Source organism: Chiloscyllium punctatum, chromosome 31 (assembly GCF_047496795.1).
Source record: "Chiloscyllium punctatum isolate Juve2018m chromosome 31, sChiPun1.3, whole genome shotgun sequence".
Taxonomy (NCBI): domain Eukaryota; kingdom Metazoa; phylum Chordata; class Chondrichthyes; order Orectolobiformes; family Hemiscylliidae; genus Chiloscyllium; species Chiloscyllium punctatum.
This window is the reverse complement of record NC_092769.1, coordinates 40,596,357-40,624,246: the sequence shown is the minus strand read 5'-3', so window position 1 is coordinate 40,624,246 and position 27,890 is coordinate 40,596,357. Positions and strand designations below refer to the sequence as shown.

Below are 27,890 nucleotides of genomic sequence, written 5' to 3'. Positions count from 1 at the left end.
GTGTTTGCAATTGTGTAGATGTCTGATCAGAAGGTTACCTTGGGGTCAGAACATGAGAGCAATATTGTTAAGTTCTGCCTCAGGCATTTCCCAGTGAGAGGGAGGGGCTGAGCAGTAAGGGAAGGGAATTTGTAATAGCAACTGAAGGCAATGGGTTTAACCATTGCAGTGTTTCAGTGGAGGAAATTGCAGCCAATCGAGTGGTAAGCAGTTTGATGAATGAGTAACAGAGGAGCAATGGAGAGGGATGATAGGGAGAGAGAGCTGGGCATCGTCAGTGTACATGGGAAACCGATACGATGTCACCTCCTGGCAGTATGTAGGTGAGATACAGGAGGGGACAAAGATAGATCCTGGATGGACACCACATATGAGGAATTCAGAAAGGAAAGGGAGTATGGAGATGGAGCAGGATTTTCCAACAACCTTGAGGTCAAGTATTAGTTCTTAGCAGAATTGGAGAGAAGGACATAACCAGAAAAGACAGACAGGACAACGAACAATATTTGTGAATTGGGGAGGGGGAGTGATGAGGAGGGGCCCGACTCCAAAACTGCTATTTCTACATCAGTGACATCACCCAACTCCACCCTAGTCTCAGCTCATTTACTGAAATACTCGTCCATCCTTGTGTTATCTCCAGACTACGTTATCCAAACACAGTCCTGGCCAGCCTCCCACATTCAACTTACATATAATCTCAAGAGTATCGAAAACCCTCCTGCCCGAGTGCTCACTTGTACCAAAACTTGTTGATTCATCAAAAGGCTCCTTCCAAGCAACAATTTAAAATTCTCACCCTTGATGTAATTCCTGGCTGTGAACATCCCTGTCTCCCTGAACCACACAACCTGAGAGACCTCGACAACTCATTTTCTTTCAGACTCCCAAAGATGCATTTATGTATTGCTTCACCAGTCTGGCTGTTTCGACACGGTCAAGGGAACAAAGTCTGGAATTCGCACCCTGACCCTCTCAGACTTGCTTTCCTCCTTTAATCTATTCCTGAAAACCTGCTTATTTGGCAATACTTTTGATCACCTGACCTAATATCCCCATCTGTGGCCTTATGTCAGAAATTCTCAATTTCTGTGAAATTATAAAAATGATAAAAATACAAACCGTTGTTGATTTGCACACACATTGTCAACTCTTCACTGTCACTGAGTGAATAATCTGTAACATCTCTTACCCAAGTCACCACACCAACTGCAGCTGTACAAGGAAGTCAAACATCACCCTCTCCACAGGCAATGGGGCTTTGGCATTAATCACTGGTGTCTGTGGAGAGAGAAACACATAGTTGATATTTCAGGGAGTGCTAAATGCATTACAGGAAGTGAGAATGTTGCAGAATTTGATGGTCAGAAATGGAAGGAAAATGCACTCTTTTGTTGAAAAAAAGATTTATTCACTGGCAAAGATACTGTGGAAAATTTAGTCCGTTGAGAGAGCAGCACATTGTCAGGGGTTGGGCAGCAGAGGAAAATTAACTTACAAAAGGTCTGTGAAAGTAACAGTAAAACACTAAACAAGCCAAACAGCCTGTGCCCAAAGACTTTAACTCCCTTCCCGCTCCACCAAAGATATGCAGGTCCTGGGCCACCTCCACCGCCAAATCCCAGGCATCTGATGCCTGGATGAAGAACGCCTCATCATCTGTGTTCAGATCCTCCAATCACATGGGATCAATGTGGAATTCACCAGTTTCCTCATTTCCACTCCACCCACCTTATCCCAGATCCAGCCTTCCAACTCGGCACTGCCCTTTTGACCTGTCCTACGTTTCCAACTTCCTTCCCACCAATCGGCTGCTGCCTGACCTGCTGTGCTTTTCTAGCATCACACTCTTTGACATTGAAAACATCCTGACTCTGACACTGTGTAAATCCTGCCCTATCACTCCCTGCCAAGGAAGGCTGTGCATGCGTCCCCCTACAGCTTGCCCCTCTCAAAGTTGGCAGCCACACACATGTCCCGTGGATCACTGCCCCCAATAAAGATGGCGGCGATCACTCACACCTTTCACCATTTGAAGCATTTTCCCGTTTGCCACAAACACAGGCCTGGGATTTTCAAATTTGTGTTTTCCGATGTGCACTAAGTTCTGTAAAACGTCTCAGCCCGTTCCATTAAAATTTCCTTCTCTTCCTGATCAATATGTCTTTCCTTAACCATGCCCTGCACCTTCACACATTTCCAATGCCTTGATCACAACATCACAGTGCTGCCAGTGAAGCTTATCACGTGGTATCACTTTATTCCTGATGAAGGGCTTTTGCCCGAAACGTCGATTTTGCTGCTCCTTGGATGCTGCCTGAACTGCTGTGCTCTTCCAGCACCACTAATCGAGAGGCTTATCACGTGGTTGAGTGTAGCCACGCCCCTCATTCACTCAGACCAACCGGCACTACCTTGTCTTTCAGCCCCGTCCCCATCCTTTTATTGGTCCTGCACTGAGATCAATCACCAGAGGCCCTTTGTGGGCTGGAGCATGCTCAGTGCTTCCTGCTTTTGCTGCTGTTTATCAGGTATAAGAGAGAGAGTGTTCATTCCTGTTTCTCCTAATGTCAGACATTAACAACAACGACCTGCATTGTATGGAGCCTTTCACACTGACAAATCTCCTAAAGTGCTTCACGAATGCTGGAAATGTTGATTAAAGAGAACAACTTTAAGATACATCTTTGAGGAGTATAGAGGGGGTTGGGAAGGATATTTAAGAGATTTTTAGATCAGACAAACCGTCTAAAGAGCAACCCAACCAGACCAATTCCCCTACATCTAACACGACGGGCAATTTAGCATGGCCAATTCACCAACCTGTACATTTTTGGACTGTGGGAGGAAACCGGAGCACCCGGAGGAAACCCACGCAGACACTGGGAGAATGTGCAAACTCGACACAGACAGTTGCCTGAGGTGGGAATAGAACCCGGGTATCTGGCGCTGTGAGGCAGCAGTGCTAACCACAATGCCACCGTGCCGCCCATCTGCAACTCTGTCCTCTGCAGCTCCAATCATGGAGTGATGTCTGTGGAGAACAGCTTACGACGGAGACAGTTAGTGGCTAACAGTAGTTTAGCAACCCCATGTCCTAGCCCCCCTACCCCACACACCAGTCCTTGTTCTCACAGCCTGTCATTACACACTACCTATGGTTAGCCACTAACAGCTAGTAGCCCTCCCCCAGCTAGATCGTTATCCACTCCTTTATCCAACCCTTCTTCTCGCTCTATTCCCACCTATCCTTTAATCCTTACATCCTCCCCTAAACCCTTCCCTCTGCATATAAACCAACATTTTTTTCTCTCAGTATCAGTTCTGAGGAAGGGACACCGGATCTGAAATGTTAACTCTGATTTCTCATCACAGATACTGCCAGACCTGCTGAGCTTTTCCAGAACCTCCTGGTTGTTTTTTCTGATTTACATCTTCCACAGTTTTTTGGTTTTAATTTACCGGGAGTTTGTAATTCAGGTCCAACAGCCTCTGTCCCAGTCTCTGCTGTCTCTCCCAACCCCACCCAGTGACACGGCACCTGCACAGCTCATGGACCTGTGTCATCTTGCTGGCCACACCCCTCATTCACTCCCATTGGCTGCAGGACCACACAGACTCTCCTCCCATTGGTCTGGAGCTGCCGTCAATCAGCCGGGCCCCATTGTGATGAGAGTGGAGGGCTAATCCCTCTCTCTGCCCTGGGATGAGCTTCATCATTCACAGTGAATGGGGCAGTACCACAGAGCACAGGGCCTGGGGGCTATTCAGCCCATTGGGGCTGTACTCTCTCCCTCTGGAGATGCTGCAAATCTGTCCCAAATCCCCTCCTATTTGCCCACAGCCCCCCAAATCTTTCCTTAAAAATTAAAATTCCAAGTCTCTTTCAGAATACCTGCTGAATCTGTGTCATTCAGACTGTTCCAGATGCTTAGAACTTACTGAGTACAATAATGTTCACATTTTCACTTTGTATTATTTGACAATTACTTGAAAGTAGTTACTAAAAGTTATGACAGTGTTAACAATTCCTCTCTCTCCTCAAATTCAAGACCTTGGAACCAAATCTGCACCAGGTCAAAATCACTGCTTCACCTTCTCAGCTCCAAGGACAATTATCTGTGCTTCAGCTTGCTCTCCACAAAAGAGGAATGCATCTTAGTTTATTAATGTCATAGACATATACAGCACAGAAACAGAACTTCGGTCCAATTCATCCATGCCAACTAGGAATCCTAAACTACTGGAGTCCCATTTGCCAGCTATTGGCCTGTATCCATCAAAACCCTTCCTGTTCACGTACCCAATCGGATGCCTTTTAAATGTTGTGATTTTATCAGCCTCCACTACTTCATCTGGCAGCTCATTCCATACACACACCACACTCAGCTTGCAAACGTTGCCCTTAGATTCCTTTTAATCGTTGCCCTCTCAACCATGTGCTCCAGTTTTGGACCCATCTAACCTCAGGAAAAAGAACCCCGTCTGCTCACCTTATCCATGCCCCTCGTGATTTTATAAATCTCCATGAAGTCACCTCTCAGTCTTGGACTCTCCAGGGAAATTAACCCCAACCTATTCAGCCTCTCCCTGTAGCCCAAATCCTCCAAACCTGGCAACGTTTTTGTAAATCTTGTCCGAACCTTTTCACGTTTCACAACATCCTTCCCAGAACAGGGAAAATCAAACTGAAAACAGAATTCGAGAAGTGGCTTAATCAATGTATTTTAAATGTTGTAATTGTACTCTCCTTCCCTTGGCAGCTCACTCCAAACATGCACTGCCCTCAAACTGTCCAACTCTGGCAAAGTCCTTGCAAACATTTTCTGAAATGTTTCAAGTTTCACAACATCATTCCTGGAACAGGGAGATTGGAACTGAAAACAGAATTCCAGAAGAGCCTTAATCAATGTCCTGTACAGCAACAACATGACGGAGAGCATAACAAACGCTGCATTCACTCCCTTACCTACCTGTGACTCTACTTTCAAGGAACTATGAACCTGCACTCCAAGGTCTCTTTGTTCAGCAACACTTCCCAGGACCTTACCAGTAAGTGTATAGGTCCTGCCCTGATTTGTCTTTCCAAAATCCAACAGCTAACATTTATCTCAATTGAACTCTATCTGCCATTCCTTGCTCCACTGGCCCATCTGATCAAGATCCTGTTGTATTCTGAACTAACCTTCTTCGCTGTCCACTACACCTCCAATTTTGGTGTCTTGTGTAAAGCTACTAACCATATCTCATATATTCACATCCAAGTCATTTATATAAGGACCCAATAATTGATCCTTGTAGCACACTGCTGCTCACAGTCCTCCAGTCCACAAAGCAAATCTCCATCATCACCCTCTGTCTCCTACCATCAAGCCAGTTTCGTACCCAAATGGCTTGTTCCCCTTCATTCCATGTTATGTAACCCTGCTAACCAGTCTGCTTTGTGGAACCTTGTCGAATGTCCATATAAACAACGTTCACAGCCTGGTTTAATCAATTTTCTTTGTCACTTCAAAACATTCAGTCAAGTTAGTGAGACACTATTGTGCACGTACAAAGCCACATTGAGAACAGTCAATGATTATTCCTTACTTTTCCAGATAGATGGATATCCTGTCCCTCAGAATCCTTTCCAACAACTTGCCTGCCACTGACTTCAGGCTCACTATTTTCTTGTTCCATGGCCTCTCCTTACCACCTTTTTAAAATAATGGCACCTCATCTGTCGCTATCAATGATACAAATACCTCAGGAGAGGCCCAACAATCACTTCCCTAGATTTCCAGAAAGTTCCGGGATACATCTGATCAGGTCCCAGGGCTTTATTCAACTTGATGCGATTCAAGACATCCAGTAACACCTCCACTGTAACATGGATACTTTTCAAGTTCTCTCTGTTTATTTCTCCAAACTCTCGAGCTTCCATATCTTTCTCCAGTAAAAATGACGTGAAATATTTCCATATCTTTCCCACCCCTGGTGGTTCCATAGACAGCCTCGTTAATCTTTAAGGGGTCCTATTCTCTGGTCCAGTTAATCTTTTGTCTGTGATATATTTGTTTGATCTCTTTGGATTCTACTTAAACCATTTCCTGAAGCTATTTCATGTCAAACAGCATCAGCAGCAAGCAACAGAGCTAAACGATCCCACAACCAATAGATCAGATCGGAGCTCTGCAGTTCTGCCACACCCAGTTGTGAACGGTGATGGACAATTAAACAACTCACTGGAGGAAACATCACAGATATCCCCACCCTTACTGGTGAAGGGGTCTCACACGCCCACGCACCAGATAAGATGACAGCATTTGCAGCAATCTTCAGCCAGAAGTGCAAAGTGGGATGATCCATCTCAGCCTTCTCCAGTGATTTCCAACATCACAGATGTGAGTTTTAAGCCAGTTTGATTCAGTGTGAATAACATCAAGAAATGGTTAAGTAGTGCAAAGGCTACGGGCCCTACCAATATTCTGGCAATAATACTGATGGTTTGAGCTCCAGAACTTGCCACCCACCAAGCTAAGGACCGCTCCAGCCCTGGCATCTAGCGACAATGTGGAACCTTGCCCAGGGATGTTCAGCACAAAAACACAGGGCAATGCAACCCAAGCAATTTCCATCTATCAGTCCACACTCGATCAGCAGTAAAGTGATGGAAGATGTCATCAAAAGGGGTATCAAGCAGCATCTGCACAGCAATAGCCAGCTGAGTGACACTCATTTTAGGCTCCACCAGGGTCACTCAGCTCCCGATTGTGTTACGGCCCTGATTCACAACCTGACAACCAGCTGAATCCCAGAGGTGAGGTGAGGGTGACAGCCCAGTCCCACTCCAAGATCACTATTTCTAGCTGATTCTACCCTTGTCTCAGCTCATATACTGTCATCCACCTTGTGTTATCTCCAGACGTCAGTATCCAAACACACTCCTGGCCAGCTTCCCACATTCAATCTCCCTGTAATCTTAAGAAAAACTAAATCTCTGCTGCCCAAGTACTCCCTCGTACCAAAACTTGTTGATCCATCACAAGGCTCCTATTCATAATCAACAACATAGAGCCACAGAGATGTACAGAATGGAATCAGACCCTTCAATCCAACCCGTCCATGCCAACCAGATATTCCAACCCAATTCCGTCCCACCTGCCAGCATCCGGCCCACATCCCTCAATTTAAAATTCTGACCCTTGATTTAATTCCTGATTGTGATCATCCCTAGCTTGCCGCATCAGACCTCCGTGAAGACCTCGACAACCCATTCTGTTCGAGACTCCCAATGATCTATTAATTCATTACTTCACCTGTGTGGCTGCTTTTACAGTTGCCAAAGCATCATTTTCTGAAATTCGCAGCCAAAACCTCACAGGTCTGCTTTCCTCCTTTAAGACATTCCTCAAAGCCTGCTTATTTGGCAATGCTTTTGGTCACCTGACCTAATACCATCAGTCTCTGACCTTATGTCTAAAGTTCCCAATAATATTTTTGTGAAATTATAAGCATGATGATAAAACTACAAACTGTTCTTGATTTGGACATTACCTTCAAATCATCACTGTTGCTGTAATGAATACTCTGTAATATCTCTTACCTAACCACATTGTGGGAGTACCTTCACCACACAAACTGCAGCTGTACAAGAAAGTCAAACATCACCCTCTCCACAAGCAACAGGACTTTGGCATTAATCACTGGTATCTGTGGAAGGAGAAACACAGTTGATGTTTCAGGCAGTGCAAAACAGATTACAGGGAATGAAAATGGTGCAGAATTTGATAGTCCGAAATGGAAGGAAAATACACTTGCTTATTGGAAAAAAGAATTCTTGAGTGTCAAAGATTTTCCAGAAAGAAAATTAATAAGCAGCACATGGTCAGGGGCTGGGCGGCAGAGAAAAATTAACTTACAAAAATGTCTGTAAAAGTAATCTTAAAATACGAAACAGACCAAAAATACACCCATTGTTTGATACTGAGCAAGCTAGATATTGACAAAGTGCTCATAAGGGAGCCCAGAGATGAAGTAGAGCTGTAGAAGCTGTTATGATCCCACAGTCATAGAGACGTATTGCACCGACACAGACCCTTCGGTTTAACTCATTCATGCCAACCCGGTATCCGAACCGAGTCTATTCCCATTTGCCAGCACTTGGCCCATATCCCTGTAAACGCTTCCTAATCATATCATGTGTCTATTTAGATGCCTTCAACAAGTTTTAATTGTACTAGCCTCCACCACTTCCTCTGGCAGCTCATTCCACCCACTGCATGAAAGAGTTGTTCTTTAGCCCCCTTTGAATTTTTGCCCCGTTAACCCTAAAGCAATGTCCTCTACTTTTGGACACCACTACTCCAGGGAAAACACCTTGTTCATTTACCTTGTTCATGCTCCTCATGATTGTATAAATCTCCATAACATCACCGCTCAGCCTATGGCACTCCAGGAAAAACAGCCCCAGCCTTTTATGCCTCATCCTGTAGCTCAAATCCTCCAACCCTAACAACATCCTTGTAAGTCTTTTTTGAAACCTTTCAAGTTTCACAGCACCCTTCTGATAGGAGGCAGGCCAGAATTGCACACAATATTCCAAAAGTGGCCTAATGAATGTCCTGTACAGCAACATGACCTCCCACATCCTATATTCAATGCTCTAGCCAATAAAGGAAAATACACTGAACACCTTCTTCATCATCCTATCTACCTGCAACTTGACTTGGAAGTACTGTGAACCTGCAGTCCAAGGTCTCTTTGTTCTGCAAACGTCTCCAGGGCCTTTCCATTCAGTGCATAAGTCCTGGGCTGAAAAACGTATTGCTGGAAAAGCACAGCAGGTCAGGTAGCATCCAAAGATCGGGATAATCGACATTTCGGGCATGAGCCATTCTTCAGGAATCCTGAAGAAGGGCTCATGCCCGCAATGTCGATTCTCCTGATCTTTAGATGCTGCTTGACCTGCTGTGATTTTCCAGCAACACATTTTTGAGCTCTGATCTCCAGCATCTGCAGTCTTCACTTTCCCCTAGAGTATAAGTCCTGCCTTGACTTGCTTTTCCAAAATGCAGCACCTCACATTAATCTAAATTAATCCATATCTGATCAATATTTCACTGTAACCTGAGGTAACCTTCTTCCCTATGCACAATACCTCCAATTTTGATTGACCTGCAAACTCAGTTACAATAGCAAGTCCTTTAAATGAATGACGAAACAAATCCAGAAATAAACATTCATTACTCTGAGTTTGAATGTACTCTGTGTAAATCCTGCCCAATGACTCTGTACCAGAGAAAGGCTGCACATGCGCCTGGCTGCACCTTGCCCCCTACAAAGATGGCGGCTGCGCACGTGTCCAGTGAATCGTTGCCCCGAATAAAGATGGCGGTGCTCACTCAGGCCTGCAGCCGCGCTGAGGCAATTTCCCTTTTACTACAAACACGGGACTGGGAAGTTCAAATTTGTGTTTTCCGACGTGCACAACATGCTTGTAAAACCTCTCCCCTCATAGCAATACAGTTTTTCTCCCGTTTCCCTCTGTTTATTTGTTTCTTTCCTTACCGTATCCTTTCGCTCCATAACTTCCGGAAAATTCATCACAGCGACTCTCCGCTGCGCGCGAGGGTAACCACGTGGTTTAGTCTAGTTCTGCCCCTAGTTCACTTTGATTGGTTGGAGGACCAACCTCCCCTGGTCCTCCAGTTCCGCCCACCGTCCTTTCATTGGTCCGGTGCTGACATCAATCACCCCTGGTCCCTTTGTTGGCTGGAGCATGCACTGTGCGTCCTGCTTTCGCTGATATGTTGGGTAATGTGATGGAGAGTTTACTGAGGGGAAGGATCCCTTTGTGTGAGCTCTGCAGTAGATTTCCTTTATTCATGGAGGGAATTCCCTTCCTACTCATGACTGTATAGCTGTGATTGATGAGTCAATGCCATCTGAACCAGTACATAAACACACCATTTTCACAACATCTGAGATCTTCAGCACATTGTATCACACTCTTCTTTGGAGATAAAAAAAGCATGAAATGGAGCCTCAAGGAATCAGAACAGGAATAGGGCATTCATTCCCTTCGGCTTGTTCCCCCATTCTATCAGATCATGGCTGGGCCAACCCAGACCTCAACACCTCTTTTATGCTTGATCCGCATATCCCTCAACTGCTCAATATTTCAAAAATCTATCTGGCCTCTTTTAGAATAATTTGAGACAGAATCATAAATTCCCTACTGTGTGGAAACAGGCCCTTCAGCCCAACAAGTCACACTGACCCTCATGACTAACCCAACCAGATCCATTCCCCTTCCACATTTAACTTTCACAATTTTTTGGGCTAGAAAATTCTAGCCATTCACTGAGAGAAAAAAATTCTTTACATTTTTTACAAAATGAATGTTCCCTTATGTAATGTTTAGTTTGAGACTTCATTGGTGCTAGAAGATCGAGTCAACATCTACCCTGTCAAGCTCCTCAGAACCTTGTTTCCATAAGATCACCCCTTATATTATGTGGGTGGCACAGTGGTTAGCACTGATATCTCACAGTGCCAAAGACCTGGGTTTAATTCCTGCCTCAGGTGACTCTCTATGTGGAGTTTGCACGTTGTCTGCGTGGGTTTCCTCCGGGTGCTCCGGTATCCTCCCACAATCCAAAAAAAGTGCAGGTTAGGTGAATTGGCAATGCTAAATTGCCTGTAGTGTTAGGTGAAGGGGTGAATGTTGGGGAATGGATCTGGGTGGGTTGTGCTTCGTCAGATCGGTGTGGACTTGTTGGGCCAAAGTGCCTGTTTCCACACTGTATGTAATCTGTTTGTCGAGATTCTATTGAATAATGACCTAACCTGTTTAGCTATTCTTGATAGGTCAACCTTTTCATCCTTGAAGCGGCTAGCTGAATTTTTTTTGAATTGTCTCCAATACTGGTTTATCCCTTATTAAATATGGGAACTAACATTGTGTACAGTACTCCAAGTGAGGTCTCAGCAACAGCCAGTGTGGTTAACCAATCCTCACTCCATGCAAATAGGTTACCCCTGACACAGTGAGCTCCTGTATTATGCAATTAACTTTGCTGTAGCACCTTATCATATGCATTTTTTAAAACCCAAATACAGAACATCATTGGATTGCCCTTTATCAGCCCTGCTTGTTATCTCCTAAATGAACTGTTGCAAATTTGTCATAGTGTCTCTTTCACAAAACCCAGTCTACAATGTTAAATGATAAGCTTTTCTAAATGTCCTGCTATTTATTACTTTAATATTCGACTCTGCCATATTACAAACACAGACATTAAACTAACTATAGTTTCCTGATTTCTGTCTCCCTTCCCTTCTTGAACAGGTGCATCAATCCACTGGATTTTTCCTGTATCCCCTGATTCTGGAATATTCCAATTGATGCCTTGAATATCTCTGCAGTCAGTTGCCCTAAAAGTGTTTGATCCAGGCCATTAGGTCCTGTCTGCCATTAGTCCTATTAGTTGGTCAATACTTTGTCCCCTGTGACAAAACTGTTATAACATTTTTCTACTCATGATTAACTTGCTTATTTGCTACCTTTAGGATGATAACGGTATCCTCCTTCATGAAGATCAATGTAAAATATAGGTTTAAATTATCTGCTGTTTCCTTGTACCCATGATCAATTCCACAGTCAGAACCTCCAAGGGTTCGATGCTGACGTTAGATACTCAATTTTTATATACCTGTACAACTCTTGTCATTCATTTTTGTTTCTTGTCAATTTAATTACATGATCAGTTTTCTCCCTTTTTAGTCATCCGCGGCTATGTCATTCTTTTCCTTGTGGGTACTGCTCTTGACTGCCTTTGTTACCCACGGGCGGTTCACCTTTCTCTTCGCGTTCTCCTTTTTGCTTCAAATTAACTTTTGCTAAGAATTATGTAAAACAAAACTCATCATATTACAGTGACTGAGCATGTGATTTTTTTTAAACATTGGATGCCTTAATGTTCTCATTGGGTTTTGCTGTTTCAAAGAAGATCTGAGATCAGCTGCAAAGGAAGTGACAGCTGATTCGCTGTTAATTTCCAAAATTAATTTGAATACTTGCAAAAAGAAATTGTTTGTATTATTGTGAGAGCAGGGATCTAGCCAAATACCTATTTTAAAAAGGTAGCACAGTTGTGATGGGTTGAAGAGGGGCCTCCGATTTCAAAAGCACAATGTGATCCAAGTTGTCTTCCAATCTGCGCTGTACTAATTCTTTCTGATTGAGATGACTGGGTTGGCATGTGTGCAGGTTGTAGCAGGATCTCTGACTGCTACAAACCGATCTGGGGGAACAGCTCCTGTGTCAGTGACAGTGCTGTTGGACTAATAGAGGCAACAACATTCAGACTTCACGAAGCAACTGCGAACCAGGGCTGCAAACCCACAATCCGAAGAACTGCAGGTTAGGTGAATTGGTCATGCTAAATTGACATAGTGTCCAGCGATGCACAGTTTCGGTGCATTAATCAGGGGTAAACATTGAGGAATAGGTTTGGTTGGGATACTCTTTGGAGGGTTGGTGTGGATTTGTTCGGCTGAAGGGCCTGTTTCCACAACGTAGGGATTTTGGGGATCGAACAGATTCCTGGTATTCAGAGGGTTCTCTGTTAGTTAAAATAGTATTGTACACTCAGCTAACATTACCTTCTGAAGCAGTTTGAGGTCGACTGCTCTGTGCAATTTTACAGAACAGATGCTCTGGAACCAATCATGGAACAGCTATTTTAGACCTGATAATATGATTGATTAATGAGCTCAGAGTAAAAGACCTTTCTGGTCAGATGCAATACAGCATGATAGAATTTAGCTTTAGGGTGAGGAATTTGGTTCTTCATTTAGTATCTAAACTTAAAGGCAGTCACAAGGGGATAAGGTAGTAGTTCCCTCAACTGGAATGGGACTATAGTTAGAATGTTAAAGCAGAAGAATATATTCAGTTATTTTATTATTCTCAACAATATATATTAACTTGTCAAAGAAATGCACGATGAACAGTGGTGCATAGCTGAGGGAATTATGAGTGAAATCAAATTGAAAGAAAAGATGTACAAAACTGCAAAGATGATGGTAGACCAGAAGGTTTAAAAATTTCAAACTATCGAAGGATGAACAAAACAACAGATGGAAGATATTTTGTCCCTTGTCAGAGAGACTGTTGTAACATCTTTGCTCCCATTAATACCTTGCTTATTTTCCAGCATTAGGATTGTAACAGTATCTTCTGATTAGTAAGATAATTGGACAAATTAACCCACCAGTTACTCAGCCTAAAACACAGTGTTCTTGTGATGCTGTGGTAGTGTCTCCAACTTTGAGCCAGAAGGCCTGGAACTGTCCCACCTGTTCCAGAGGTGTCATAATGCATTGAAATAGGTTGATTGCGAAAGCAATACTGAGACAAACTTCAGTAGTTGAATGGACAATGTTGATGGTCTCTGGAAATTCCAAACATGACTGTTTTGTATCCTCACCTGAGGCCTGATCTCAATTAATCTGCCTCATTTAAATGGAATTGCCTTTTCTTGTGTTGAATATAATTGAAGTTTGTCCTATCTGCATGCCCCCTTGTGCAAAACATGTTGCAATCTGTCAAAGAACAAGATTGAAAACTCAGATCAGCTGATAACCTGTTCAGGGGCTTAAACTAGTGGCCTTTTCCACTGGGACAGTAGGCGCTACAGAATTGATCCCATTTCCCATTAAACTGAGACAGGAGGTGGTGAGCTTGCTGGAATTTCTTTCACTGAAATATTTTTGAATTAAAATAAATTACTTTGGTTGCGGTGCAATTGAATTTCGACACTTAGTGGAGAGTATCGAATGTCATTTCTTTGTTTGTTTCATCGCAGAAGGAATGAGAGCAGCCCAACGCCAGACGGACCTGTGGAGAAACTGCCAGATATTAAAATGCGTAACTCCGCTTCATTAGCCAGTCTGACTGAGTCATCCAGACTCAAACATCATGACTGGAGATGGGCTTTTTGTGTTCACTGTGGATGCTTTTACAGAGTTCAAAATTAATGCATAACCTATTTCTTCAGAACTGAAAACAACAAATACTGAAGATCACAGGAGGGAGCCGATGGCTGAGTGGTATTACTGCTAGACTGTTTATCCAAAGATCCAGGTAACATTCTGGAGAACCAGGTTCGAATTATGTCACATGAAATGGTGGAATTTGAATTCAGTGAATATCTGGAATTAAGAATCTCATGACCATGAATCCTTTGTCGGGTTACGGAAAACCCATCTGGTTCACTAACGTGCTTGAAGTAAGAAGCTACCATCCTTACCTAGCTTGTCCTACATGTGACTCCAGACACACAGCAATGAGCTTGACTGTTAACAGCCCATTGGGCAATTAGAGATGAACAATGAATGCTGCTGAGCCAATGACATCCTCATCCCATGAAGTTCTTTTTAAAAAAATTGCTGGAGAGAGCAAGCTAACATTTTGAGTCCAGATGACTCTTCATCAGATCTCTGATCGAGTCATTGAGACACATCGTTAACTTGCTTGGTCTCCATGGATGCTTTCTGACCTGCTGTCAGCTCCAGCATTTGCTGTTTTCAGGACAGATTCCACCATCTGTTGTTATTTCCTTCTATACTTCTTCATTATGTTGTTTATTAAATGTCCACTAAATTGCAGCTACTACTCAGCACCTTACCTACAGAGTACTGTGGCCCTGGTGTCTAAAGCCTCCATTAACTTTTTCAATTACACCATAGTTTCGGACAATTGCAAAATGCCACTGTGGTTGAAAAGAATAGAATCATAGTCATCAACATGGAAATGAACCCTTCGGTCCAACTCATCCATGTCAACCAAATTTCCCAAACTATGCCAGTGCAGTTTGCCTGCATTTGGCTCATATTCCTCAACCTTTCCTATTCATGTACCTCTCCAAATGTCTTTAAAATGTTGTAATTGTACTTGCATCTACCACTTCCTCTGGCCGTTCATCCCATGTCCCAACCAATCTCTTTGTGAAAACGTTGGCAACTGATAGTTTCACTGTTGACTACGGTGTGTGAATCACTGGGGATGATTGTTCGTTCAGGACCACCCCTGTCTGAGCACAGCTTGAATGTAGCTTGGGCCTCCTTGTGGGTAACCACATGCTCCTCAAGGCTTTGTGTTTGCACAGCGCAGCTGTCTATGGGTGGGGTGTTGTGGAAGGAAGGAGGAGGCATTAAGGAATTAATGAATTTATGGAATGTGGATGTCACTGGCTGTGCGAACATTTATTGCCTCATTCTAATGCCCTTGAGAAGATGGTTGTGAGCTCCCTTTTTGAATCACTGCAGTCCGTGTGGGTTGTAGACCTATTGGTAGTGCTGTTGGGAGGGAATTCCAGAATTTTGGCTCAATGACACTTCAGACTGCTGAAAGATTTTCAACTCCAGATGGTAGTGGCTTGGAAGGGAACCTGCAAGAGGTGATGTTCCCATGAAACTGCTTCCCTTTTCCTTTTATTTGGTATTGGTCATAGGTTTAGAAGATGCTATTGAAGTGTTATGAATTGATGTAATGTATCGTGTCGATAGTACATAGTGCTGCTCTGGGCATCAGTGGAGGAGGGAGTGAATGTGGTTCCAATCAAGCAGTCTGCTTTTCCTTGACACTGTCAAGCTTCTTGAGTGTTCTTGGAGCTGCACCCAAACCTAGCCAAGTAGTGAATATCCTATTGCACTCCTGAGTTGATTCTTGTAGATGGTGGACAGGCTTCAGAGATTTGGAGGGTGGTTTACTTACCGTAGTTATATGGAAAGTCCACTTCAATTTCTAGTCAATAGTAAACCCCCAGAATGTTGATGGTGGGGGATTCGGTGATGGTGGGTTTGAAGAAAGAGGCTGCAAGGTTTTTAGTGAAGGAGCTTCAGGCTGAAAGCTAGGGAGGGTGGAATAAGGTAGAGGCTAGAAACGGATAGGTGGGGAAAGATGCTGCAAAGGAGGCTTCACGGTCTTTACTCTGTGCTGGGCCCAGCTGGTCTGCTGACACTACAGTAGAGATATTGTGCCTCACCTCACCAAATCAAACAGCCTCTCACCACAGTCTTTCCAATACCATGCCCATTAAACACCTTGTATTAGTCCATTCCTCTTACTTCCTCCTTTTGAAATAAGAACATTAGAGCATCATAATTAGGAGCAGGATTATTAATCCAGCCCCTTGTACCTGCTCTGCCATTTGATACAGACATGGTTAATCTAATCTTGGCCTGAACATCACTTTCCTGCCAGCTCTCCTTAACTCTTCAACCCATTACTAATTAAAAACCTGTGTGTCTCTTATTTAAATTTACTTCATGTCCCAGAATCCACATTGTTCTGAGGAAGTGAGTTCTCAAGATTCACCATCCTCTGACAGAAGTATTTCCTCCAACTTTCCTTTTATTGTAAACTTACGACAACTCATTTTAGATTGAATCATCTTCTCTGCATCTACTTGGTCAATCCCTTGACCATTTTATAGACCCTCAATGATACCACCTCTGATTCTTGGGCTGCAATGAATATGAATGAAAATAGTGGTTGTAGTTCAGCTTGTGACATTTTAATAACTGTGGCAGAGGATGTTGGTTCAAAACTGAGCTGGACATTAGTGCTTTTCAAATAAGAAATAGTTGATGAGATTAAGTACATTAATATATTGGAGTTTTGTTTTTAGGAAGATTTACTGTTGGGAAGATTTGGTTAAGGGAATATTGCAGTCAAAGCTGTGGAAGATTAACCTCCACCCATGTGTGAGGTAGTACACTGTGGTCAAAAGACTAAAGAGACAACTTCCTCTTTGGAAATATGACCTTAAATAGGGCAGAGGGATCTGGAGATAGGAATGAGTCACTGGCAGCAAATGGCACCGGTTTGTGAGGTTAGATGGAGAAGTAGGTCATGGGTTTATTTCTGGGGCGACAGAATGGAAATGTGTTCGATATGTGTAGGACCATGGACAGGTCACCCTTGGAGCACTGCACACAGTTCGGATCTGGGAAGGTAAAGAATAGTTACTGGAATTATATCCAAACTGAGTTTGAATTCATCAAGTAAGATTGGGCAGTCTTGTCTCATTGAAAAAGAGTGACATGGTCCAGTTACGTTTGATCGAGTAGACATGGAAAAGATGTTTCTGCTTGTGAATGACAGAATCCATGGATCTGGGGATATAATTGTAATCACTATTAAATCTAATGGGGCATTTGCAGAGGGCGACAAAGTCTTTACCAAAAAGGGGTTTGAATGTAGAACTTACTTCATCAGGAATAATTGAAGCAAATAAGAGATGAATTCAAGGAGGAGCTTGGAATTTAAGAAATCGAAGAAAACTATGTTGATGGGTTTAGGTTGAGAAGGAAGTCTGTGTAAATCACAAATACTGAGAACCTGTTTTTGTGTCCTGAAACTATGCATCTGTGTTGTTCTGTGACATTTCTATAGGAGCAGCAGTGGCAGCAGTAAACAAGGCAGCTCACCCTTACCATTCTTGGAGAAAAGCAGAACCTCTGGTCACACAAAAGGGAAATAGCTCTATTGAGGAGGTGGTTCAAACAGTGACCAACGACTCGATCCGCAGAGACAGTGTGCCTTCATTACCTGGTGAGAAAGGTGAATTCTTTAAGCAGAAATATTGTTTTGTCCTTCCACTGATGTCATGACTTAAGCAGGGAAATGTGTCTCTTCAGTTAGATGATTTGAATCAATCAAACCTTTTGCGACGTGAGCACTCCTTCCCTACCCAAAGGATATGTGGGTCAAATAGGCACATGTCCTGCACTGATTAATTTCAAGATTCCTTTATTCAGTCATGTGCTTAAGCTATTCAATCCAACTTCCTTGTGTTTCCCTTGGATCTGTGGTTGTGCATAAGGAAACTTAAACAATGTCTGATTCAATATCGAAGTTGTGTTGAATCAATTATTGTAACCCAACTCTGCTCCTTGAGCAGATAATTAATCCAAGGATTCTAGCTCAGCCCCTAACTTCAAGTTCAAGTTCTAAACCTTTCAGTGAGCAATGGAAAATAACAAAGAACAATGTCAATCATTTATTGTCCCTCCAGACTCTGCTTCTGTTGCCACTGAGTACTCCCATGAGTTCGACAAGTCAATGACGAAAGATGAGATTGAAGAGAAATCCGTCCATTCCCTTCTGCCATCAGAGAGCCATCACCACTTTAATATGGGGAAGAAACACAGCCAGCAGGATGATTCAGATGAGGACATAGTGCGGGACCAATCGGCTTCTCCTATGGATTAGGGTGAATGGTGGTACCAATTACTGGGAGCTCAGTGCTTGGAATAGTTGCTCCTCTCCATGTTCGAGGTACCTTGCCATGAGATTCAGATGGAGAGGACGAGGACCATATGGTGTAACGGGTGTGAGCCAACAGTTGGCAGGGGCCTGTGTTTTTGAAAAAAAAAGCGAGTACCACTTGGTAACAATGTGCCCAGAGTTTATCAATCAGGAAGGAGAATAAGTATTTAACATTATTAATCTTTGTGATTGAGTTACCATGTCATGAAGACAAAGATTAAAATTTAATGGGATTCATTGCTCCCCCAATCAGATAAACACAAGGCAAATTTGACTGCAAAGAATGTCCCTAAATTTACACCTTTCTACTCTCCATTAAAGGTAATAAGATGCAAAAGATGACCTTGCAGAGGAACTTGATTTGAACAAGAGACATTTGTGCAGATAATAAGAGATATTCTCATTGGAAGGATATGTTTAGTGATATCCTGCACGGATCGATGTTGGAGCCCTAATTATTCACTATTTATAATGAAAGGAAAGCCACATTCAAAATTTGGGGCCACTCTGCAGATTACTGCGATTCCACGTGTAGGTAGATGGAAGCATAGCATTATAAAGTAATATTGATAGATTCAGTAAATGAAAAAAAACGACAGATAAGTTTGTGTCGTCAAGTGAGAGGTTGGATCAAAATAGGATATTTCTTGATTGTGAAAATAGAGACAGTGGACTCCAAAGAAACTTGATGGGATTGATCCAGCTGTTTCGTTCATGAAAATGTCACAAACAGGTTCAGAAACGTGACCAAGGGGCTGGTAGAATGTTGACATTGATCTCGACAGAAGACGAGATACCAAAGGATTAGAAGTCATGCTTCAGCAAATCCGAACCTAGTTAGACCAAGCTGTCAGGGCTGGGCACCACGGCTTAACGAGAGTATCACTCTGAGTGGAAGTGCAGTGTAGATTTACTGATGTGATACTTGGATTCCAAGGCTTAATTTAAGAAGAAAGATTAAACAGATAAACTGTTAGAGTCAGATCATTGAGGTGTGATATCAGGGAACACTTTTCTTCACAGAAATGGATAAAGTTTGATAAAGTTCCACAAACAGCGATTGATTGGAAATCATTTGCAAATTTTAAATCTGAGATTGGTAGATTTTGAATGAAAATGCTGAAGGATTATGGGACAAAGACAGGGATGTGTTATGATGAGGAAGATTACCATGATTTGGGTGAATGGTGGAATAGGCTCACGGAGCTAAATAGCCTCCTTGTGCTCTGATGTTGATGCAACCACGGCACCCTTATTCTCTGCAAGTGTAATTCCTGTTGTGTTTTTGGTTATTATCAGAACCTGGCAGCAAGTTAGTGACTGGAGTCCTGAACAGAAAATCATCAGGATGAGGGCCTTCGCCGGTCTTAATGTGTTTCATAGCTGATGAAATGACACAGCCAGCACTCTCCTTCCCTCTCTCCCCCCTTTCCCACTCACTCCTCCCCTCCCACCCCCTCCCCCATCCTCTCGCGCGCCCCCAGCAAACCCCTCTTAACCCCAAACCCTCTCCCACCCCTCTCGCCCCCCTCGCCCCCCACCCCCCTCTCGCACCCCCCCACACCCTCCCTCACCCCCCACCTTGCTCCCCCCGGGCCACCCTTCCCTCCCATTCACCCCCTCTCACTCCGCCACCCCGGCCCTCCCCCCCGGGCCACCGTTCCATCCCTCCCTCTCTCACACCCTCTGTCTCTCATCCCTCTGTCTCTCATCCCTCTGTCTCTCACTCGCCCCCTCTTTCTCTTGCCCTCTCGCTCTCCCCATCTCTCTCTCTCTCTCATTCCTTCTCTCTCTCGCTCTCCTTCCCCCCCACACCCCCTTTCTCTTCTCACTCACCCCATCACTGTCGCCCTCTCTCTCTTACACCCACTTTCACCCCTGTCTCTCTCTATTTCTCTCTCTTTGTTCCCCCTTCACCATCACTCACCTCTCTCGCTCTCTCTCTATCCTTCTCTCTATCACCTCTCCGTCTCGCTCCTTTCACTCTCTCTCGCTCTCTCTGTCGCCCCTCTATAACCCCTCCCTTGCTCTTTCTCAATCACTCTCTCCCCCACCCTCTCTCCCACACCCTCTCTCCCTCTCTCTTACCCTCGCTCTCTCACTCTCTCTCTCTCATATTTGCCCCCTCTTTCCCTCTTTCGTGCAACTCTCTCCCTCTTTCTCTCAATCTCTCTCGCTCGTTCTCTCTGTCTCACTCACTCTCGGTCACTCTCTCCCTCTCTCTATATCACGCCCCCCCCATGTCTCTCTCTCTCTCCCCCTCTCCGTCTCACTCCTTTCTCTCTCTCCCCACTCTATCCCTCACTCTCCCGCCCCTCTCTCTCACTTGCCCCACTCTTTCTTTGACACCTCTCTCTCTCTCTCTCTCCCCCTCTCCGTCTCACTCCTTTCTCTCTCTCCCCACTCTATCCCTCTCTCTCCCGCCCCTCTCTCTCTCTTGCCCCTCTCTTTCTTTGGCACCTCTCTCTCTCTCTCTCTCTCTCTCTCACCACCTCTCTCCCTCATTCGCTCTTGCCTCATTGCTCTTGCATCCTCTCTTCCTCTCTCACCTCTCTGTCTTTGCCTCTCTGGGCCTTCCCTCTGTCTCTCGCCTCCTCTCTCATTGCTCTACCTTTCGCTCGTCCCGTCTCTCCATCTCGCTATCGCTTCTCTCTCGCTCCCGCTCTCTCTCTCATTCTCACACTCCCCTCTCTTTCTTTGTAGCCCTCTCTCTCTATCCTGCCCCTTTCTCTCTCTCTCTCTCTCTCTCTCTATACCAATCCTCTCTCTCGCGCGCGCGTGCACTCTCGCTGTCTCTCACTCTCTCTCTTGCCACCTCTCTCTGTCTCTCTGGCACCTCTCTCTCTCTCTCTCTCTCGCCACCTCGTTCTCCCACTCTCTCTCTTGCTCGCCCCCTTTGCTCATCTCTCTGTGTCTCTTGCTCTGTCTCGCTGGCACCCTCAGTCGCCCTCATCTCACTCGCCCTCCTCTCTCTCAACACCCCCTCTCTCTTTTCGCCACCCCCTCCCTCTCTCTCTCTCGCCGCCTCCCACTCTGTCTCGCCTCCTCCGTCTCTCTCCCACTTTCTCTTTCTCTCTTGCCCACACCCTCTCTCTCTCGCCCACTCCCTGTCTCTTTCTCGCCCGCCTCTCCCTCTCACTCTCTCGCCCCCCTCTCTCACAGCCTCTCTCTCGCCCCCTCCCTCTCTCTCTCTCGCCCCATCCTTCTCTCCCTCGCACCCTCCCTCTCTCTCTCGCCCCGACCCGCTCTCTCTCTCTCGCCCACTCCCTCTCGATCTCTCGCCCCCTCCCCCTCCCCCTCCCCCTCTCGCCCCCTCCCTCTCTCTCTCTCTCTCTCTCTCTCGCCCCCTCCATCTCTCTCTCTCTCGCCCCCTCCATCTCTCTCTCTCTCTCGCCCCCTCCATCTCTCTCTCTCTCTCACCCCCTCTATCTCTCTCTCTCTCTCTCACCTCCTCCATCTCTCTCTTTCTCTCTCGCCACCTCCATCTCTCTCTCTCTCTCGCCCCCTCCATTTCTCTCTCTCTCGCCCTCTTCATCTCTCTCTCTCGCCCCCTCCATCTCTCTCCCTCTCTCGCACCCTCCCTCTCTCCCTCGCCTCACTCCCTCTCTCTCTTGCACCGTCTCTCTCTCTTGCCCCCACCATCCCCCCTCTCTCACCTCCTCCATCTCTCTCTCTCTCTCGCCCCCTCCATCTCTCTCTCTCTCACCCCCTCCATCTCTCTCTCTCTCTCACCCCCTTCATCTCTCTCTCTCTCTCTCGCCCCCTCCATCTCTCTCTCTCTCGCTCCCTCCATCTCTCTCTCTCTCTCGCCCCCTCCATCTCTCTCTCTCTCTAGCCCCCTCCATCTTTCATTCTCTCTCTCTCGCGCCCTCCAGCTCTCTCTCTCTCTCGCCCCCTCCATCTCTCTCTCTATCGCCCCCTCCATCTCTCTCTCTCTCGCCCCTCCATCTCTCTCTCTCTCTCGCCCCCTCCATCGCTCTCTCTCTCTCTCGCCCCCTCCCTCTCTCCCTCTCTCTCTCTCACCCCCTCCATCTCTCTCTCTCTCGCCCCCTCCATCTCTCTCTCTCTCTCTCGCCCCCTCCATCTTTCTCTCTCTCTCTCTCGCCCCCTCCATCTTTCTCTCTCTCTCTCTCTCTCTCTCGCCCCCTCCATCTCTCTCTCTCTCACCCCCTCCATCTCTCTCCCTCTCTTCCGCCCCCTCCATCTCTCTCTCTCTCGCTCCCTCCATCTTTCTGTCTCTCTCTCTCTCGCCCCCTCCATTTTTCTCTCTCTCTCTCTTTCGCCTCCTCCATCTCTCTCTCTCTCGCCCCCTCCATCTTTCTCTCTCTCTCTCACCCCCTCCATCTCTCTCTCTCTCGCCCCCTCCATCTCTCTCTCTCTCGCCCCCTCCATCTTTCTCTCTCTCTCTCTCTCGCCCCTCCATCTTTCTCTCTCTCTCTCTCTCTCTCGCCCCCTCCATCTCTCTCTCTCGCCACCTCCATCTCTCTCTCTCTCACCCCCTCCATCTCTCTCTCTCTCTCCCGCCCCCTCCATCTCTCTCTCTCTCACTCCCTCCATCTTTCTGTCTCTCTCTCTCTCGCCCCCTCCATCTTTCTCTCTCTCTCTCTTTCGCCTCCTCCATCTCTCTCTCTCTCGCCCCCTCCATCTTTCTCTCTCTCTCTTGCCCCCTCCATTTCTCTCTCTCTCGCCCCCTCCATCTCTCTCTCTCTCTCTCGCCCCCTCCATCTCTCTCTCTCTCTCTCGCCCCCTCCATCTCTCTCTCTTGCCCCCTCCATCTCTCTCTCTCTCTCGCCCCCTCCATCTCTCTCTCTCTCTCTCTCTCGCCCTCTCCCTCTCCCTCTCTCTCTCTCTCGTCCCCTCCATCTCTCTCTCTCTCTCTCGCCCCCTCCATCTCTCTCTCTCTCTCTCTCGCCCCCTCCATCTCTCTCTCTCTCTCTCGCCCCCTCCATCTCTCTCTCTCTCGCCACCTCCATCTCTCTCTCTCTCTCTCGCCCCCTCCATCTCTCTCTCTCTCTCTCGCCCCCTCCATCTCTCTCTCTCTCGCCCCCCTGTATCCCTCTCTCTCTCTCGCACCCTCCATCTTTCTCTCTTTCTCTCTCTCGCCCCCTCCATCTTTCTCTCTCTCTCTCTCTCTCTCTCGCCCCCTCCATCTCTCTCTCTCTCATCCCCTTCATCTCTCTCTCTCACCCCCTCCATCTCTCTCTCTCTCTCTCTCTCACACCCCCTCCATCTCTCTCTCTCTCGACCCCTCAATCTCTCTCTCTAGCCCCCTCCATCTCTCTCTCTCTCGCCCCCTCCTGCCCCCTCTCTCGACCCTCCTCTCTCTCTCTCACCCCCCCTGCCCCCCTCTTGCCACCTCCCTCTCACTCTAGACCCCCTGCCCCTCTCTCTTGCCACCTCCCTCTCTCTCTAGCCCCCTCACCCTCTCTCTAGCCCCCTCACCCCCTCACACTCTCTCTCTCTCACCCACTCCCTCTCTCTCTCCATCCCTCCCTTCTCTGTCTCTCGGCCCGACTCTGTCCCTCTCGCCCCCCTTCCCTCTCTCTCTAGCTCTTTCTTTCTTTTCTTTCTTTCTTTCTTTCTTTCTTTCTTTCTTTCTTTCTTTCTTTCTTTCTTTCTTTCTTTCTTTTTTTCTTTCGTTCTTTCTTTCTTTCTTTCTTTCTTCCTTTCTTCCTTTCTTTCGTTCTTTCTCTCTCTCTCTTTCTTTCTTTCTTTCTTTCTTTCTCTCTTTCTCTCTTTCTTTCTTTCTCTCTTTCTCTCTTTCTTTCTTTCTCTCTTTCTCTCTTTCTTTCTCTCTTTCTCTCTCTCTTTCTCTCTCTCTTTCTCTCTTTCAGTCTGTCTGTCTTTCTCTCTCTCTCTCGCACCGTCCCTCTCTCTCTCGCCTCACTCCCTCTCTCTCTTGCACAGTCCCTCTCTCTTGGCGCCACCATCCCCCCTCTCTCGCCCCCTCCATCTCTCTCTCTCTCGCCCCCTCCATCTCTCTCTCTCTCGCCCACTCCATCTCTCTCTCTCTCGCCCCCTCCATCTCTCTCTCTCTCTCTCGCCCCCTCCATCTCTCTCTCTCTCTCGCCCCCTCCATCTCTCTCTCTCTCGCCCCCTCCATCTCTCTCTCTCTCTCGCCCCCTCCATCTCTCTCTCTCTCGCCCCCCCCATCTCTCTCTCTCGCCCCCTTCATCTCTCTCTCTCTCGCCGCCTCCATCTCTCTCTCTCTTGCCCCCTCCATCTCTCTCTCTCTCACCCCCTCCATCTCTCTCTCTCTTGCCCCCTCCATTTATCTCTCTCTCGCCACCTCGATCTCTCTCTCGCCACCTCCATCTCTCTCTCTCTCTCTCTCTCGCCCCCTCCATCTCTCTCTCTCTCTCTCGCCCCCTCCATCTCTCTCTCTCTCTCGCCCCCTCCCTCTCTCTCGCTCTCTCTCGCCCCCTCCATCTCTCTCTCTCTCTCGCCCCGCCCCCTCCATCTCTCTCTCTCTCTCTCGCCCCCTCCATCTCTCTCTCTCTCTCGCCCCCTCCATCTCTCTCTCTCTCCCTCCACCTCCATCTCTCTCTCTCTCGCCCCCTCCATCTCTCTCTCTCTCTCGCCTCCTCCTGCCCCCTCTCTCACCCCTCCTCTCTCTTTCTCACCACCCCTGCCCCCCTCTTGCCACCTCCCTCTCTCTCTAGCCCCCATGCCCTCTCTCTTGCCACCTCCCTCTCTCTCTAGCCCCCTCACCCTCTCTCTCGCCCCTCACTCCCTCACACTTTCTCTCCCTCACCCACTCCCTCTCTCTCTCAATCCATCCCTTCTCTGTCTCTCGGCCCGACTCTGTCCCTCTCGCCCCCCTCCCTCTCTCTCTCTCGCCCCCTCCCTCTCTATCTCTCTCGCCCCCTCCCTCTCACTCTCTCTCGCCCCCTCCCTCTCTTTCTCTCTCTCGCCCCCTCTCTCTCTCTCTCGGCCCCTCCCTCTCTCTCTCTCTCGCCCCCTCCCTCTCTCTCGCCCCCTCCCTCTCTCTCGGCCCCTCCCTCTCTCTCACTCTCTCGCCCCCTCCCTCTAGCCCCTCCTTCTCTCTGTCCCCCTCCCTCTCTCTCTTGCCCCCTCCCTCTTTTTCTCTCGCCTCATCAGTCTCTCTCTAGCCTCACTCCCCCTCTCTTTCTCGCCCTCCCTCTCTCTCTCTCTCTCTCGCACCCTCCCCCGTCTCTCTCTCACCCCCTCCCTCTGAGACTCGCACCCTCCATCTCTCTCTCGACCCCCTCCCTCTCTCTCTTACCCCACCTGTCATTCTCACCCCCACTCTCTCTCTCTCACCCCCACCTTTCTCTCTCGCCCCTCCCCCTCTCTCTCTCGCCCCCTCCCCCTCTCTCTCTCTCGCCCCCTCCCTGTCTCTCTCTCGTCACCTCCCTCTCTCTCTCTCTCTCGCCCCCTCCCTGTCTCTCTCTCGTCACCTCCCTCTCTCTCTCGCTTCCCTCCCTCTCTCTCTCTCACCCCCTCCTTCTCCCTCTCACACCCGCTCCCTCTCTTTCTCTTGCCCCCTCCCTCTCTTTCTTGCCCCCTCCCCCTCTATCTCTCACCCACTCCCCCTCTCTCTCTCATCCCCTCCCTTTCTCTCTCTCTCGCCCCCTGCATCTCTCTCTCTCTCGCACCCTCCCTCTCTCACTCTCTCACCCTCCCTCTCTCTCTCACCCCCTTCCTCTCGCTCTCTTGCCCCCTCCCTCTCTCTCACCCCTCACTCTATCTCTCCCCCTTCCCTCTCTCTCTTGCTCCCTCCCTCTTTCTCTCACTGTCTCCCTCTTTCTCTCGCCTCATCCCTGTCTCTCTCGCCTCACTCCCTCTCTCTCTCCCTCTCCCTCTCGCTCTCTCGCCCCCTCCCTCTCTCTTTTGCCCCCTCTCTCTATCTCTCTCTCGCCCCTCCTCCCCTCATCTCTCTCACCCCTTCCTCTCGCTCTCTCGCCCCCTCCCTCTCTCTTTTGCCCCTCTCTCTCTGTCTCTCTCTCGCCCCTCCTCCCCTCATCTCTCTCGTCCCCCACTCACTCACTCTCGCCCCCTTTCTCTTTCTTTAAACACCTCTCTCTCTCTCTGTCTCTGTCTCTCTCTGTCTCTCTCTGTCTCTCTCTCTCACACCCTCACTCTCTCCCTCACCTCACTCCCTCTCTCTCTCGCACCTTCCCTCTCTCTTGCCCCCTCCATCCCCCCTCTCTCACCCACTTCCCTCTCTCTCACCCCCTCCCTCTCTCTCTCGCCACCTCCTGCAATCTGTATTGCCTCCTCCCTCTCTCACACCCCCTCCCACTCTCTCTCGCTCCCTCCATCTCTCTCTCAGCCCCCCTCTCATTCTCGCCCCCTATCTCTCTTACCCCCCACCTTTCTCTCTCGCCCCTCCCCCGCTCTCTCTCACCCCCTCCTTTTCTCTTTCGCACCCCTCCCTCTCTCTCTCGTCCCCTCCTTCTCTCTCTCTCACACCCCGCTCACCTCTCCCCTGTCTCACCCCCCACTCTCTCTCTTGCCACCTCCCACTCTCGCTCTCGCACCCTCCCTCTCTCTCTCTCTCACCCCCTCCCTCTCTCTTTTGGCCCGTGTCTCTCACTCTCGCCATCCCTCCCTCTCTCTCTCTCCCCATCTCTGACCCCCTCCTTCTCGCGCTCTCGCCCCCTCCCTCTCACAATCTCACCCCCTCCCTCTCTCGCTCTCGCTCCCTCCGCCTCTCTCTCGCCCCCGCCCTCTATCTCGACCCCTCCCTCTCTCTCTCTCTCGCCCCCGCCTCTAGTCGACCTCCCCCTCTCCCTCGCCCGTTCCCCCTCTCTCTCTTGCAGCCATCCCTCTCCCTCGCCACCTCCCACTCTCTCCCTCTCTGACCCCCTCTCTCCCTCTCTCTCTCGCCTCTCTCCCACTCACTCTCGCCCCCTTTCTCTTTCTCTCAACACCTCGCCCTCTCTCTCGCCCCCTCCCTCTCTCTCTCACCTCCACCCTTCTCTCTCTCTCTCTCTCTCGCCCCCTCCCACTCTCTCTCTCGCCCCCTCCCTCTCTATCTCTCTCGCCCCTTCCCTCTCTCTCTCTCTCGCCCCCTCCCTCTCTTTCTCTCTCTCGCCCCCTCTCTCTCTCGCCCCCTCCCTCTCTCTCTCTCTCTCGCCCCCTCCCTCTCTCTCGCCCCCTCCCTCTCGCTCTCTCGCCCCCTCCGTCTCGCTCTCTCACCCCCTCCCTCTAGCCCCTCCTTCTCTCTGTCCCCCTCCCTCTCTCTCTTGCCCCCTCCCTCTTTTTCTCTCGCCTCATCCGTCTCTCTCTGGCCTCACTCCCCCTTTCTTTCTCGCCCTCCCTCTCTCTCTCTCTCTCTCGCACCCTCCCCCTGTCTCTCTCTCACCCCCTCCCTCTCACTCTCACACCCTCCATCTCTCTCTCAGCCTCCCTCTCATTCTCGCCCCATCTCTCTTTTAACCCCACCTTTCTCTCTTGCCCCCTCCCCCCTCTTGCTCACCCCTCCTTTTCTCTCTCGCACCCCTCCCTCTGTCTCTCATCCCCTCCCCACTCTCTCACACCCCACTCACCTCTCCCCTGTTTCACCCTCCACTCTCTTTCTTGCCACCCCCGCCCTCTA

General features: G+C 47.9%; 1 long non-coding RNA gene across 7 annotated transcripts in view; it reads right to left on the bottom strand.

Annotated features, from left to right (window-relative positions):
* LOC140456944 (uncharacterized) overlaps positions 1-9,616 on the bottom strand; it is a 32,319-nt gene extending 22,703 nt beyond the window's left edge. For all 7 annotated transcript variants that reach the window (XR_011953248.1, XR_011953250.1, XR_011953252.1 and 4 more), the window contains exons 1-3: positions 9,553-9,616; positions 7,589-7,695; positions 1,193-1,281 (exon numbers count right to left, since the gene is read on the bottom strand). This is a non-coding gene — a long non-coding RNA (uncharacterized lncRNA). The remainder of the gene's footprint in view (positions 1-1,192; positions 1,282-7,588; positions 7,696-9,552) is intronic.
* Between the last annotated feature and the right edge of the window lie 18,274 nt (positions 9,617-27,890).